A 12,853-nucleotide genomic window follows, 5' to 3' on the forward strand; every position below is an offset into this window, starting at 1 on the left:
GTCAACAAGCAAATCATCACCTAACAAGTCATCTTCATCACTATTGAAATCAACATACTCGGAGTGTGTTACCTTAGGACCTTTGGCCATGAAGCATCTTCCAATTCCTTCATTTGGTGAGTCAAATATGTCGTAGGAGTTGGTTGACACAAGTGCTAGACCGGCAACACCTTCATCTTGAGTATCTTCGGAGTCGGAGTGATAACTTCTCTCGGAGTGACTGTCGGAGTCGGAGCCGGATACCCATTCACCAACATGAGCTTGATGTCATCGTTTTGTGTAGCTCCTTGATGATTTTTCCTTCCTTTCCGAATCCTTGCTTCTCCATGAGTATCTTCGTTCATAACGATCATCTCTACTCCTTCTCTCTCTTGGTGGTGATTCTTTGCTTCTTCTTTTTGGAGAATCTTCTCTTCTCTTGTAGGGAGCCGTACACTCATTGGAATAGTGTCCGGGTCTTCCACAACTATAGCAGTTTCGCTCTCGACTAGAAGATCTTTTGTCATTGTAGGACCTTGACTTGAAGCTTCTATCTTTGCTTCTACTCTTGTAGAACTTGTTGAAGTTCTTCACCATTAAGCTCAATTCTTCATTGAAGTTTTGTTTCTCACTTGATGATGTAGGGGCTTCACATGAGGCTTTGTAGGCACCACTTGATTTGTTGTGAAGTTCCTCTTTATCCTTGAGTGACATCTCATGAGCAACAATTCTTCCAATCACCTCCGTTGGCTTGAGATCTTTGTAATTGGGCATCATTTGGATCAATGTGCACACGGTATCATATTTTCCATCCAAGGCTCTTAGAATCTTCTTGATGATGAATCTATCGGTCATCTCTTCACTTCCTAAGCCGGCAATCTCATTTGTGATGAGAGAAATCCTAGAGTACATTTCAGCGACACCTTCACCATCCTTCATTTTGAACTTGTCAAGTTGACTTTGAAGCACATCCAACTTGGATTCCTTGACGGAGTCGGTACCTTCGTTCATATCAATCAAAGTGTCCCAAATTTCCTTTGCATTCTCAAGACGGCTGATTTTGTTGAATTCTTCGGGGCACAATCCGTTGAAGAGAATATCACAAGCTTGAGCATTGTATTGCAACATCTTCAACTCATCCGCGGTAGCTTCACGGTTTGGTTCTTTCCCATCAAAGAAGTCACCTTGCAAACCAACACACACAATAGCCCAAACGGCGGGGTTATGTCCAAGAATATGCATTTTCATTTTATGCTTCCAACTAGCAAAATTAGTACCATCAAAGTAAGGACCTCTACGGTGATAATTTTCCTCGCTAGACGCCATACTTTCCTAGGTTGTGAAACCAAGACTATGACCACCAAAAGCTATGGAGATCAAAGCAAATGGAGACCAAAGCTATGATACCACTTGTAGGATCGAAAGTATGTCTAGAGGGGGGTGATTAGACTACTTGACCAAATAAAAACTTAACCTTTTCCCAATTTTAGTTCTTGGCAGATTTTAGCTATTGTAGGACAAGTCAAGCAATCATCACACAATTCAAGCAAGCATGCAACGAGTATATTGGCAGCGGAAAGTAAAGCATGCAACTTGCAAGAATGTAAAGGGAAGGGTTTGGAGAATTCAAACGCAATTGCAGACACGGATGTTTTTCCCGTGGTTCGGATAGGTGGTGCTATCCTACATCCACGTTGATGGAGACTTCAACCCACGAAGGGTAACGGTTGCGCGAGTCCACGGAGGGCTCCACCCACAAAGGGTAACGGTTGCACGAGTCCATGGAGGGCTCCACCCACGAAGGGTCCACGAAGAAGCAACCACCCACAAAGGGTCCACGAAGTAGAAACCATGTCTATCCCACCATGGCCATCGCCCACGAAGGACTTGCCTCACTAGCGGTAGATCTTCACGAAGTAGGCGATCTCCTTGCCCTTACAAACTCCTTGGTTCAACTCCACAATCTTGTCGGAGGCTCCCAAGTAACACCTAGCCAATCTAGGAGACACCACTCTCCAAGAAGTAACAAATGGTGTGTAGGTAATGAACTCCTTGCTCTTGTGCTTCAAATGATAGTCTCCCCAACACTCAACTCTCTCTCATAGGATTTGGATTTTGTGGAAAGAAGATTTGAGTGGAAAGCAACTTGGGGAAAGCTAGAGATCAAGATTCATATGGTAGGAATGGAATATCTTGGCCTCAACACATGAGTAGGTAGTTCTCTCTCAGAACATGTGAGTTGGAAGTGTAGAAGTGTTCTGATGGCTCTCTCCACAAATGAAGAGGAGGTGGAGGGGTATATATAGCCTCCACACAAAATCCAACCGTTACACACAGTTTTCCAATCTCGGTGGGACCGAATCAACAAACTCGGTCGGACCGAAAAGGTAAACCTAGTGACTGTTAGAGATTTTCGGTGGGACTGACATGCAACTCGGTAGGACCGATATGGTTAGGGTTTGGGCATAACGTAATCTCGGTGAGACCGATTACAAAAACTCGGTGAGACCGATTTTGGTAATTAGCTAACCAGAGAGTTGGTCAGGCAAACTCGGTGGGACCGATTTGCTCTTTCGGTGAGACCAAAAAGTTACAAAAAGGAAACACTGAATTTACATTGCAATCTCGGTGGGACCGATTCGCTCTTTCGGTGAGACCGAAAAGTTACGAAAGGGAAACAGAGAGTTTGCAATCCCATCTCGGTGAGACCGAGATCCCTATCGGTAGAACCGAATTGCTAGGGTTTCGCAGTGGCTTATGACAAGTGAAACTCGGTGGCGCCGGATAGAAAGAATCGGTATGACCGAGTTTGGCTTAGGGTTTAGGTCATATGTGGATATGGGAAAGTAGTTGAGGGTTTTGGAGCATATCACTAAGCACATGAAGCAAGAGGCTCATTAAGCAACACCTCATCCCTCCTTGATAGTATTGGCTTTTCCTAAAGACTCAATGTGATCTTGGATCACTAAAATATAAAATGAAGAGTCTTGAGCTTTTGAGCTTGAGCCAATCCTTTGTCCTTAGCATTTTGAGGGTTCCACTTTCACATCCATGCCATGCCAATCATTGAGCTTTCCTGAAATAATCATCTTGGAATAGCATTAGCTCAATGAGCTATATGTTGTTATGAATTACCAAAACCACCTAGGGATAGTTGCACTTTCAAATGGATAAGTGGTGAGGTTGCAGCAAGCGGCTAAGCATTGTATGGTGGCTAACTTACGAGTACAAGATTAGATGAGAAACTACGCAAACTAGTAATGATCAAGAAGTGATACTGAACTACTTACGTTCAAACATAACCCCACCATGTTCTCTTCTCGACTCACTCGAAGAGAGGTAGTCACGCTTACACATGCGGTTGGTGTATTTTAATTGAGTTTACTTCAAGTTCACTACAACCGGATATTAACAAGTTCCCATCTGCCACATATCCGCGGGCACGGCTCTCGAAAGTTTAAACCCTGCAAGGGTGTCCCAACTTAGCCCATGACAAGCTCACGATCCACTGAGACAATCCTCCATCGCGGGACCCTCCGATCAGACTCGGAATCCTGGTGCACAAGACATTTTGAAAATGGTAAAACTCATCCAGCAAGACCTCCTAGCATGCCGACACCCTGATAGTAGCTACGCGTATCTCATCTCAGGCCACGTCCAGATGAGCAGTTCATACAACTGAAACTAGTCCTCGAGTTTCCCCGTGGCGGCGTTGCAAGGGGCTCTTGCTTGGGACCAACACCATCAGCATTGGCCCCCTATTTATGTAGAAAAGAATCCATGGGTTCATGACGCCCTATGCCAATTAATTATTTAGTTCAATATTATTATGGCAAATGTTAAAACCAATGTTGGGCCTTGCTGGAAGAGTTTTATTCAAAGTGAATTGTCAAGAGGGGCCCATAAACCCTCATCGTGTTAGGGACACAAAATAAAGGAACACAACACCGGTAGGATGGAAACTAGGGTGACAAGAGTGGAACAAAACACCAGGCAAAAGGCCGAGCCTTCCACCCTTTACCAAGTATATATGTGCATTAAATAAATAAGAGATATTGTGATATCCCAAAATATCCATGTCCCAATATAGAACAACCTGCACTGCACCTACAACTAGCAACACTATAAGAGGGGCTGAGAAAAGCGGTAACATAGCCAAACAACGGTTTGCTTTTAAGGGTGAAAATGTTAGAGGCTATCATGGAAATTTGGGAGGCTTGATAAACACGTGGTAGGTAGCGCGACATAGCGATAGCATCGTGACAACTAGCATAGCAAATATAGTAGTGAGATCCAAGGTGACGGTCATCTTGCCTAAAATACTGCTAGGAAGAAGACCGAGTAAATGAAGTAGACGAACCAATGTAGTCGAACGGATCCTCACAATCACAACACAACCGGAACTATCTAGGAGAAGCGCAACCAGAAAGAAGCAACCACCGAAAAGAAGCGAACGGCATGGTAAACAAACATCACATAAAAATGGCATGATGCACAGGAAAGTATGATGCATGTCCGGTTTAATGATTCATGGCAATGCAAAGTGCAAAAAACAACACTACAAATTATGTGGAGCTCAATATGCAACGAGTTACATATCGACGAGACACCATGTTCAATTATTCAGTTCACTCTTGTTTATGAACAAGACATGATTAAATGTTGGTTAACATGGAAAGAGGTGAAACATAAGTAACTATCTATTTAGGCAAGATTAAATGAGGCCGGAATGACAAACAACAATCCGGAAAATCCCCATGTGCATATTTTGGATTTGGTACTGTTCTGCTCTAAACCATATTTTAGAGTTGTTAAACATGCAAAGTAATGCCACCATGTTAAACTATGCATTATTCCATGCCATTTACATATAAAGTTTATTTAAAACGGAGCTATGATTATTTAGTTATGAAATAAATCATTTTAGCATGACATTTATCAAATTAAATGCAAAAAAAAATTTAAACATGGATGAAAGATGCATATTATGAAACTAGATGAAATTCTAAGTATTTTACGTATATAGTTTGCTTTAATCCGATGCATGAATAATTAGTTATTAGATGCATGAACACTAGGGGTTTTTCTATACAACTGCACTCTCTGGATTAAATAGGAAAATCGTCCTGGCAAGAAAAACATAACGGGCTAAAACTAGGGGCGGACTGGGCTTCTCACCTTGGGCCCACAGGGGCGCGCGGAGCTGGGCCTTGTGGGGCACATGCTGCAGAGGCGAGGCGCTGGCGCGACCGGGCCCGTGCGCAGAAGCACGATGAACGGCGATGCGATCCTCGCGCGGGCACATGCGTGTGAGCGGTTCGAGCTCCTCTGCTCGATACAAAGCAAGCAGAGGCCGGCGGCGGGGCATGGAGGCAGACGACGACGGGGAACTACGGCGGCGCAGCGGATCCAGGCGGAAGGCAAGGATCTCCGGCGAGGCAAGGACTCGGCGCTCTCTCGGCGGGGTTCATGCAGAGACATCTTCTCAGCTCTACAGGCTAGACGGACAGCAGGCAAGGAGGTGGTGAGGTTCACCGAGGGGCACAGCGCAGGCGAGGCTCCAGGCGGAGACGGAGCTGCGGGTAACCATGGTGGCGCCTAATTGTGCTCCTAGAAGGTGTGCGGGCCATGGCTCGTCAGAGAGATTGCTGAGATAGGAAAAGACGAAGGGAAGAAAGCGAGGGCGTGAGGCAGGAGTCCGGCCTGGTGGCGGTGCTCGTCTCCGGCAAGCTGGCAGGTGACGTGCAGGACGACGGTGGTGTAAGTCCACGGGAGGAGCTCCTCTCATGGGGCTCGGGTGCAGGAGATCAGGGGAGGGGATGCTGCCTCGGGCTACATCGGCAGCAGCTAGGGAGGTGATGAGGCTGTGGGGAGGCGACGGAGTTCTGCTGGTGCTTGCCATCGGCGAGGTTGCTGATGAAGAAGGCAGGGAGGAGGCGAGCATGGATCGAGAGGAGTTGAGTGCTTCGGGAGGAAGCGATCCCAAGGAAGAAGGCAGGGAGTTGGCTGGCTACGTGAGGAAAAAGAGGGAGGTTGTCGGGCGGCGGCGGCTGTGGGATTCGGTGGATGGATGGGACAGGGCTAGTGTTTCATCTGTTTATATAGCATGAGGATTTTGGCTAGTGGCTAATCGGACCGTTCAATTAAAATCGAATGGTCGAGATAAATAGGACATGGAGTGAAAATGAGAAAATGAAGATGTTTTAGGGATGTATGGGGATGATCTGGACCCATCGATCATGACCGTGCGGTTCGGGGTCGGGACAACTTTCGGACGCGCACGAGAAGGGGTCTGAGGGAGGCCGACAAATACAAAGGGGCCTGGCAAAGGTCAACAGAGACGAAGTGAGAAGCGGCAACTACAAACAACTACGAGTTTTATGAAAACATGCGGATGATGCAATGATGAATGCAACACACAAATAAATTACACGGAAACAACGAAATAACTGGAAGGCGTCTGGAGCGTCGGTCTCGGTCGTTACAGCCGTGGCAACCTTAGAGTGGATTCCAACCCTTATACACTCATACGTGTGTAGCTCGTCTCTCCCCGAGGCCACCTTGCCGGGCAAGAGCGATGCATCTCCACCATGGTCCCCTCATCAATCCACTAAAGCAAGAGTAGGGTTTTACACCTCGCGGCGGGCCGAATCTAGGTAAAACTGCCTGTGTGATCATTGTCGTGTTATTCTGTGCTCTTCGCTCTTTGTGCAATGTGCTCTCTCCCCCTGCCGAACCACATGGGGCCGATGGTCCCATAGGTAGCCGTGTTTTCCTACAACATCTTTGGCGCGCCAGGTAGGGGGAAGCACTTGCGCAAACCCGAGAGTGTAAGCAGCGTGTCATCTTCATCATCGCTTTCTTCATCACGGCTCCATCATCCATGGCGCCCATGAAAAAGTCCGGTGCCACGGCTCACCCGTCCACCTCGAAGGCCCCTTCGCACGCGGCTATCGATGCTGCGGTAGCTACGGGGATGCACGGGGACGTGGACGCTGTGGGGAACATGACTGACACAGGCGGCACACTCACCACTCCCCCTGCGGCCGAAACAGGAGCAAAAGGCACCGGAGAAAGATAGCACCAAAAACATTCCAGCGGCCACGCTCCACAAGATGCGGCTGGAGAGATTATTCTATCTCCGCCTCTCCACCCCACTTAAGGACATAGCCGCAGCAATGGCGCTCACTCCGGGGCGAACCGCAACCCTCTGGCCGCCCCCGCGGCGGTTGTGGCTATAGGGCACGCGCCGCCCCCGGGACAAGCTAACCAAGACGATGCGCCGAATGGGGATGCCCATCCCCAAGCGCACCTTCCTCGTCACCACACCACCTTGGATAGCGGCTCACAGTGATGAGGGCGCGACACTGCCACCACTATCACCGTCAAAAGCCAGGTGACGTCGCGCTCTGCATCATTATCTATGGCGAGCACCGCTTCGGAGGCCATGCGCGGGCCCAGCTCCTATTGAGATTTCCGCCAATGTCCGATTAGATGGATGAGTGTAGAGCCACCATTCAGAGCTTGATTGGTTTCTCTGAGGCAGGAGGATCACAGCGAGCAGGCCTGTCAGAGCCTCCATAGGTGACGACAACAGCCTGATCCGCTGACTGTACCCAGGGGGTCACCCCCACGGTGCAATCCCCTCCATGACAGCCAGCGCAGGGGCCGCCGCCAGAGTCAGGCGACCAAGAACCTGATGACGTATTGATGGCTTCATCCGATCCTCGAGCATGTCGTGACCAGCGAAGAGTCCTGGAAGACAGACGGGGGGAACACGCACGCGTCACCATCGAACAACGCCATGACACCCGCCACTAGTCCGGCAGGCGCAACGGCCCCGACGTCGACGAGCCCATGCCTAGTGAAGGCGGATACCTGCCTTTCGAGGTTGGTGCCCTGCCTTCATGAGTGAGCTGCGGCAAGTATGTTGGCCATCTGCTCGTATGTTCAAGCCAGAAATACCAGAAAAGTACGATGGAAGATTGAACCCGGCAGAGTATTTGAGCATCTACACCATCGCTGTTCAAGCTTCCAGGGGAAGAGATGAGAAGGTACTCACCAACTACTTCCCTTTGACACTCAAGCCAAATGCGACATCATGCCTGATGCACTTGCCATAGAACTCCACCTTGACATGTGCCATGAGTTTGTTGGAGCCTTCACAGGCGGCCATCAAGAACTAGGGCGGCCCAGCGACTTGCAGCTCCTCCCGCAGAAGGAAGGAGAAAGTTTGTGGAAGTACATGCAGAGGTTCTGTCGGGTGCACAAGAACCTTCCAGACATCCACCCGGCAGTTGTGATAGATGCGTTGCAGTCCAACGTGTGCAACCACAGAGTACGTTCCATGATGAACGTGTAGCTGCCCAAGACTATGAATGAGCTATACACTCTGGTGGATAAGTGTGCCCGACTGGAGGAGGGGAGGTGAATCCCCGGTGAAGAAGATGGCGTTGACATTAATTCAGAAGACGACGATGACTCCACCAGTAGAAAGAAGAAGAACAAGAAACGAAAAAAGAAGCGCAAGGATAAAGCAATGTTGGCTGTTGAAGAACCAAGCACTCCAAGTACTAGCAAAAAGGACAAGACCGAGGTTTCCAGCAAGGAAGTTGCTGCGTGCACTGATTGTCGGGAAGCTGCAGCTACTGAGAAGGCTAGGAAAGCTGACGGACCATACTACAAGATCAATCAGACCAAGGGTCACGATCTGCAAGAGTGTCACCAGGTTGAGAAACTCGTCAAGAAGTAGAGGGCTGAGTACGATAAGCACGACAAGGAGAAAGATCAAGATGGTGTTGGCGGAAAGGGCTGAGGCAGCAGAACAGGTCGCCCCGGCAAGGCTCCTCAGCATCAGGGGAAATCTGCCGGAGACCGTGAGAAGAAGGAATGCAATTGATGAGAGTGATTAAGGAGATGAAGTGGAAACCAACGAGCAGGAGTTCCAGAAGGCCACTGACGCCCTGCGCATTGACGGAGGTGCGTCCATGCACTCCTCTCACTGCCAACTTAAACAGTCGGCGCGTGAGGTCAATGCCGTGGAGCCAGTTGTGGATTCACGGAAACCGTTCAAGTGGTCCTGGACACCCATCGTCTTTGACGAAGAGGATCACCCTGACCGCACCACTCCAGTATGATGTTTGTCGTTGTTGGTTTCACTAGTGATCCGCAACCTCAAGGTCACAAAGATGTTGCTTGACGGCGGGGCTGGGTTAAATTTGATCTCCCAAAGTCATCAGAAAACTCTAGATAGCAGACAAATAACTCAAGGTTATTAGTACTTTCCAAGCGATCAACCTCGGCACGAGTCGTCCTAAAGGGAAGATCACACTACTGGTAACGTCAAGGGGGGAGTTAAACAACCAGACTAAGAAGATCGTGTTTGATGTGTTTGACATCCCCCTGTCGTACAATGGAATCCTTGGTCGCCCAGCCCTAGCAAAGTTCACGGTGGCATCCCACTATGCCTACAACACTCTGAATATGCGAGGGTCTATGGGCGTCATTTCCATTCCATTGGACAAGTAGGACGCAGTTATATGCATGGATAACATGTATCGAGAAGCAATCACTGCAGAAACCATAGAAGCTGCCGCTCCTGCCAAGGAAAGCAAGAAAGGGAAGAAAGCTAGCAAGGATGCGAGCAAGGAATCCGGGAGCCGCACCTCTTCAGAGTGCGCTGCACCTATTGATGACTTGTTGGAGAGTTCCAATAGCAAGAGATCCAAGGCTGCTGCACCCGTTGTGAAGAAGGTCCCAGTAGGGCTGGCTGGCGCTGATGGCACATTTACTATTAGTGCCACCTTCGACGACAAAAAGGAAAGCGTGCTCATTGCCTTCCTACGGGTGAATGTCGATGTGTTTGCTTGGCAATCATCTGACGTCCCCGGTGTTCCTAGGGAGGTAATTGAGCACCACATAGCTATCTGCCCGCATGCCCGGCCCGTCAAGCAGAAGGTCCGGAAGCAAGCTTTGGAGCGGCAATAGTTCATTGCCAAAGAGATCAAGAAACTTGAGGCAGCTGGTTTGGTGACAGGAGTGTTGCATCCAACGTGGTTGGAAAATTCAGTGGTAGTGCACAGGGCTAATGGGAAATGGAGGCTTTCCATAGATTTCATAGATCTAAATAAAGCATGCCCGAAGGACCCATTCCCCTTGCCGCGCATCGACCAAATCATGGATTCCACCTCTAGGTGTGACCTGCTTTCCTTTTTGGATGCCTTCTCCGGGTACCCAGATCTTCATGTCCAAGGAACATGAAGAGAAGACTGCGTTGATAACCCCATGTGGCACGTACTATTTTGTACGGACGCCCTTTGGGTTAAAGAGCGTTGGGTCCTCTTTTGCAAGAGTAGTACAGATTGGCTTCGAGTCCCAGCTGCACAGGAATATTGAAGCCTACATGGATGATATAGTGGTCAAAACCAAGGACAGATTGACCCTCATTCGGGACTTGGAAGAGAGCTTTGCAAATCTACGCAAGATTAACTTGAAGCTGAACCCAGAGAAGTGTGTGCTTGGCGTTCCTTCCAGCAAGCTACATGGCTTCTTCGTGTCCCACTGGGGGATAGAGGCCAACCCCGACAAGATCAAGGCGATTGAGCAGATCCAAGCACCCAAGATAGTTAAAGACGTGAGGCGTTTGGCTGGATGTGTTGCCATGCTGAGGAGGTTCATCTCCAAGTCTGCCAAGCATGCCCTGCCGTTCTTCAAAATCTTGAAGAAGGCGGGGCCCGTAGAGTGGACCCTGGAGGCAGCTGTGTTGCAATATTTGAAGACCTATCTTTCCTCTGTGACCACCTTAGTCGCTCCTATACCACAAGAGCCATTGCTGCTATATTTAGGGGCGACCAATGAAGTGCTTAGTGCAGCGCTAGTGGCACAACAGGATGTAGATGAAGCAGCAGCCGCAATCGCCGTCCTCTCTGGAGATGAACGTGAACCCGTCCCAGCAAGGTCGGATGCAGATCGAGACAAGGAAGAGCGAGGCAGCAGAGACAGTTCCAAGGTCACAGCAAGGAAGAAGGTGGTGTGACGTCCAGTGTACTTCATCCGCTCCCTACTGCAAGGGGCTAGGTCGAGGTACTCCGGCGTGCAAAAGTTGATTTTTGGCCTCATCACGGCCTCAAGGAAACTGTGCCACTACTTCCAAGCCCACAAGATCAGGGTTATCACCTGCTTCCCCTTGCAACGCATACTCAGAAACCCCAAGGCCACTAGCCGAATAGTGGAATGGGCTTTGGAGTTATCCCACTTTCGTTTGAAGTTTGAGAGCACGTCAACTATTCATAGAAGAACACTACCAGAGTTCATTGTGGAGTGGACGCCTACCCCTGACGAAGAACTGCTGGAGACAGTTATCCCGGGCAAGGAAGCACCCCAAGAATGGATCATGTACTTTGATGGTGCCTTCTCCCTACAGGGTGCAGGAGCTGGCGTGCTTCTCGTTGCTCCCACTGGGAGCACCTGAAGTACGTCGTTCAGATGCATTTCCCCCGAGAGAAGGCTACCAACGATACTTCAGAGTGTCAAGGACTCCTTGTCGGGCTTAGGATCGCAACTGGACTGGGAATCAAGAAGTTGATCATCCTTTGAGATTTGCAACTAGTGGCGAGGCAAGTGAACAAGGATTATCAAGCCCATTGATGGAGGCATACGTCGAGGAAGTGAGAAAGTTGGAGAAGCGCTTTGGTGGATTGCAAATAGAGCACGTTCCACGTGCGAAAACAGTATTGCTCATCATCTATCAAAGTGTGCTATGCCAAAACTCCATGTGGAACCAAAGACTTTTGTTCTCCGTCTGACTCAACCATCCGTATCCCCGGCAACAATGGCCATAAAGAGGAGGAAACTGGACTCCGACAAGCCTCTCCCGGCAGAGCTGCCCGATGCCCCCGGTAGAGAGCTTGGCGGGAATGACTCCCCTTCAATGGGTAAGCTGCACCATCCCGCCAAACTACCATTCTTGGCTGTTGAGGCATGTGCTCCCGTGAACGAGGAGGCGCCGCTGATCCTCGTTGTCGATCCTCTTGCTCCAACTTGGGCACGACACATAGTCAATTTCCTCCAAACAGGAGAACTTCTCGAGGAACAAGAAGAAGCTGAAAGAGTAGCCCGGAGGGCCAGTATGTATCAGCTCGTTGATGACACGCTATACAAAAGAAGGCCCAACGGTGTGAAATTGAAGTGCATTTGAAGAAGGAAAGGAACTGCTGGCAGAGATACATAAGGGTATGTGTGGCTCCCATATTGGATCAAGGGCCTTGGTTGGAAAAGCTTTCCGGCAAGGTTTCTACTGGCCCACGACCCTCCAAGATGCATTTGAGCTAGTCAAGAAGTGTGAAGTCTGCCAGTTCTACTCCAAGAATATCCATCTGTCTCCTCAAGCTCTCCAAACAATCCCTTTATCATGGCCCTATTCTGTCTGGGGGGCCAATATCTTGGGAAACTTCCCCCGTGCTACCGGGAGCTTTGAATTCTTGTACGTCGCAATATACAAGTTTACAAAGTGGCCGAAAGTGGAGCTCGTTAGGAAGGTGACCACACAGTCAGTGATCAAGTTCTTGAAAGGAATATTGTGCCTATTTGGAATACCCACCAGAATCATCACCGACAATAGCACCCAATTCCCAAGCCACCAATACTACAGGATGCTGCTAATGCGACACTATTGTCAGGACCCCGATTCCAAGTCACATCGATCTAGCCGGTAACACCTCATATCACATTGCGGCCTCACGCACGGTATCCCCACGGGTGTCGCCTTACCATGGCCCAGGACCGTTTGCGCCGTTTGGCTCACGTATATGATAGTGTCGCTAGCATCCATATGACAGAGAACCCGGGCCGACATGGCTAGTCGTGAAACCAAAGT

This window comes from Triticum dicoccoides, chromosome 4A (assembly GCF_002162155.2).
Source record: "Triticum dicoccoides isolate Atlit2015 ecotype Zavitan chromosome 4A, WEW_v2.0, whole genome shotgun sequence".
NCBI classification, from domain to species: Eukaryota; Viridiplantae; Streptophyta; class Magnoliopsida; order Poales; family Poaceae; genus Triticum; species Triticum dicoccoides.